Raw genomic sequence first — 4,768 nt, forward strand, 5'->3', positions numbered from 1 at the left:
CCGAGAGAAGGCAGAGCTCAGGCACTAACGTGAGTGATGGGCAGTGGCTATAAATACAGATGAAGCTTCGCTCTCTGGCCCACCACTCACCTCCTGCTTTGTGGCCTGGTTCCTGACAGGCCACAGACTGACCGATATGGGGAGGTTGAGGACTTCTGTTGCAGACCACGCTATTGCTCTGGAGTGAAAGATGCCCTGTATTTATTTCTCCACGTCTTATCCCTGAAGGCTTTGCTAGTAGCACAATGCTTCCCACCGGTGCTCCCACCAACCCCCTTTTCCCCCTTCCATTTTTCTCAACTTAAGACTTTTGTGCTCATTAAGAGCATAAGCTTTGCTCCATGGCAGATCTGGTTTGAATTCTGGTTCTAGCTCTTTATAGCTGCATATAAAATGAACACAGGATAGTTGTGAGGATTAAAGAAAGTGAGATACTGCTTACGTAGTACCTGGCTCATGGAAAGCACCCCGTGCATTATTTTCATTGTTATTACTATTATTCCTAGATAAACTACAGAGCTGTGCTGCTGTACCTGCTGCCATATCCACCTCTCCACACCAGCTGTCTCCTTGGGCTCCAGCCAACCTGGCTCATGGCCTCAATGTTCCACTGCAACTCCTGATCTCTGTGTCAATGAATACCTTCTTCTGACCTATCTCTCCTTCCTGGGATGCTGTGGATTCATCCTTCTCTACTGGAAATTTTTCAGTCTTGGCCTCAGGGCACCCTGCCTTGGTGGTTTTCCTGATACACGGCTCCCTCTTCTTCTGATAGCAATGCTTCTCCCGTCTCATCCTGAGCTCTGCTTCTCCCATCTCATCCTGAGCTCTGCTTGTCCCTGCAGACAAAGTCTTGGACTTACTGTTCTCCTCGTCAGCTATATCCTACAAGGCTCATGATTTTATTTACCGTCTTGTATTCATGATCTCTGCTTCCAGAATAATTAATTGGCTTATTCCTACAGCATATATAATTATGAATATAATTTTTCTCTATCTCTGAAGGCTAGAAGAGAACAACTGAAGAAATATGATTAGCACTGTTGGCAGGATGCAAAATGAAAAAATTCCTAAGCATCGTCCACATCATTTTAACTACCCTTTGCAAACCTTCAGAGGTGTAGACCCCTGTGGGTCTCACCCCTTTAATGAAGGCGTCCAGTAGCAGTAGAAGGAAACACTTCCCCCACGTCCTTCCATGCAGAGTCTTAGCAATCTCTTAAAAGGTTGGAAACTTAGGAGTAAACAAGGCATGACTCTAGTGCTGGTGTCCTGTTTGGAGTCTCACGGAAGTGGCAGTAAATTAAAATACATATAAATGCTCCAGTCCTGCTGGGCACCCCTGGAACAGGTGAGCCACAGGCCTGTGTGTATACCCAATCTTGCTGCCACCCTCTCAGCCCCGGAAATCATTCTTAGAGCTTGCTCTGTAGAATCCTACAGTACTAAAAACCCCCTTACAATTTCAGAACCACCCTCCCCATCCTGTGGGTCTCCCTCCCACACGTGTGCCACGTGGTATCTCACTGTACACCATGCTCTATGATGTGTCATTCCTTAGGGATGGTGTTGTTTGCCCCCAGGCATTCTGGATACCTTGTTCCAAAGACAGAGACACAGAAAAACTGTGACCATCGACACAAAGTGGTTCCAACGAGGAAGAAATTTAGGGTCAAAAGGTTGGAACTCTTGGTCCTCTTCCTGCTTCTCCAGTTTGGTGCCTGGAGAGACCCTAAGTATGGTATAGACAAGCATGTCAATGCCCTTTTACATGGAAAATAGGAAATGAATTCCAAACAATACTGGAAACAGCTGACCCTTTTAGCACAATGCTTAAATATGCTAGTGCTGAGCCAAGGCAGCATGTGCAGAGTAAATATTTTAATCCCTAATTAATCACTTTGGTTAGATTGGTAAAACACAAGTCTAATGAAAATAATTTGAAATTTCCTTCATGAATAATTGCCTTGTTTGGGGAATTGTGGGAAGAGTCAACTGACTGACCTTCCATTCTTAGTCAGCTGTACTGCTCTGAGACTTAATTTGTGTCCCTCAACCCCTTCCAGTCACCGTCATGAGATTAGAAATACCTCTCGTGCAGTTTAGCAGCAACTATGCAATATGACAGTTAAGTCAGCAGAGAGGTAAAGAACCAAGCAATTCCTTGCTTTCTCACTGTGGAGCCTTACAGCACCCAGTAGAGGGGAGAGTGTCTTCGCGACCCTGCATTCTTGTGTTAGGTTGTGAGCATGATAGATTGCTCCAGGTTATTGAACTGTTCCTGTTTCTTTTTAATTAGAAACGTGAATAATAAGGTGCCCAGGGTTTGGGCATTTACAAAGGGGAGAGAAAGAATTTTCCAGCTCTGAGTGCTGAATGCTATCCTGATTAGCACTGTGCCACCAGATTTAATTACTTCTTTGAGTAAATCAAATCTTGCTCAGAGGGCAATGTTCCCGGGTGTGCAGAGAACAAAGGTTAAGCCACCTTACTAGTTACCTGTTCAGACATGTTGGAACCTGTTAGATTTGCATTGTGGGTATGCTCTATTCCATCCCGCTTGCCTGCATGGTCTTCTTAACTTTCTCCCCAGTTCCCCCCAGTCCCCTTCCAGCAATGAATGTATTGCTTATCTGGTTGGAATGTCACTAGGAGTGATGATTGGCAGTGTGCCATATGGCTGGTGCACTCTGGCTCACACTGCAATCATTGCTAAAAATTGCCTGGTCCACCAGTCAGTTTGGCCAGTTCTGTGGACTGTCAAAGTCCACCTGGTGGACCATCTGCCACCTCCCCCTGGAGGTTCCTTCTCTCTTTTGTTTTCCAGTCTGGTCTTCCTCCTCAATCTTGCTCTTTTATTTGGGAGATTCAAATATTTGGGGGAATTTTGCTTTTGTTTCTCAGCAATCAGGAGGCCATGATGTTCTTGGGTTGCTGGAATGCATTTGGATAATAACACCTTAACTCTTTGTTGTCCTGCCGTTACCTTGCATAATAGCTAATAACTGGCTCAAGAAGCTTGGTTGCAGCATAGAAAAACACTGCTCAAATGCAAAAGCAAAGAGGTAGGCAACTTGTAACCCAGGTGATAATTGAGCCAAAATTTGAGGCAGTTTTGGTGTCTCTATTCACAAAGGGAATTAACCACCTTCCATGCCAAAAGGGCTATGGAAGTCCTCCCATTTTACAGGGTCAGAGGTGTAGAGAATTGGAAGCCAAACCACTGGTATTCACTACGTTTTTGACCATCATGGGTGTGCGGAGGGATAACTGAATCCAACAGCACGATATGTGGTTAAGTAAGACTAGCTGATTGTAGCATTGTCTTAATGATCATTTTTAAAAAATACCTCTAAAGGATTACTGCCCAGAATTCCCACTGCCGGATCTCCGAATTAAAGGGTTGCCAGCAACAAGTCTAGTTCAGGAAGAAATGGCAGAAAGAGGAGACTGGGCTGCAGGAGAAAAACTCTGACTGCTTTATCGCTGTCTACGGGGTGGGTCCTGCTGATGCCATCTAGAGTGTGTGCCCTCTCTGGCCAGAGTATGTGTGCTAGGAAAAGAGCAAGAGTGACTGCTTCCTCTTCCAGGCTGGCCTGTGCGGCTGGGCTGCCTTTCATCCTAGTCACACTAGCTTATGTGGGAGGTCTCCATCAAGCAGGTCTGGGACTATTTTCGGAATCATATGTCTGCTCTCTTGTGTTTCCGACTTAAATGAATTAGGTCAAAGGTATGAATAGAAAAATGTCTTTTGTGGTCATCTGGCGCTTTGTTTCCAGAGTCATTGGATAGGATTTGAACTATTGAAGTTTCCCCCTGCAACTTAACCCTACACTGGAGCATGTTCTCTCACCTGCAAGTCCTCATTTATAAGTGTTTTCATTTATTGGTCACCTACTGGACACCACCTTGTGCTGGGCGCTGCCTTAACCAAACACGGCCGCTATTCGACTTCCGTTTTCCTCAACATTACAGTTTAATTTTTTCTTCCAGCCTCTTCAGTTATTTTAAGACTTACCATTCAGTAGGTCGTTCATACATTTCTGCCTTCTCTCCAACAATGACACTTAAGTCTAAAGTCCTTTGCTGGTTGTACCTGGAAACACAGTGAAACTGAGACCACACCGCACCACTTCACAGAGAGACAAATAGGTTTGGGTATGGATGTATAAATAGATAGGTAGATACATTGTTTTTGTTTTTGAAACAGTGTCTCTCGCTTTGTCCTCTAGGCTGGAGTGCAGTGGTGCGATCTAGGCTCACTGCAAGCTCCACCCCCCAGGTTCAAGTGATTCTCCTGCCTCAGCCTCCCCAGTAGCTGGGACTATAGGTGCACACCACAACGCCCGGCTGATTTTTGTATTTTTAGTAGAGATCGGGTTTCACCATGTTGCCCAGGTTGGTCTCAACTCCTGAGCTCAGGTGATATACCTGCCTCAGCCTCCCAAAGTGCTGGGATTAGAGGCATGAGCCACTGCGCCCGGCCTAGATAGATCAGTCTTAGGGTGTGAGTTGTTACCTGACATGGCAAAATTTAATTAGAAGACATGTAAGAGGTCTTGAAGTCCTTCTCTCACAGAAGTTCATGGGCTTAAGTGACTTGCTCAAGGTCGCAGCTAATTGTGTTCAAGTTGAGACGTGAAAACTGACTTCTAACTCCTAGTCATTGCTTTTTCTAACACACCACAATCTTAAACCTGGATAACTTAAGGTCTATGTGCTGATCACTTCTGCGATCCAATCATTTAAAAAATGGGTAAAATATCAA

The sequence above is a fragment of the Saimiri boliviensis genome, chromosome 2 (genome assembly GCF_048565385.1).
Source record: "Saimiri boliviensis isolate mSaiBol1 chromosome 2, mSaiBol1.pri, whole genome shotgun sequence".
Lineage (NCBI taxonomy): Eukaryota > Metazoa > Chordata > Mammalia > Primates > Cebidae > Saimiri > Saimiri boliviensis.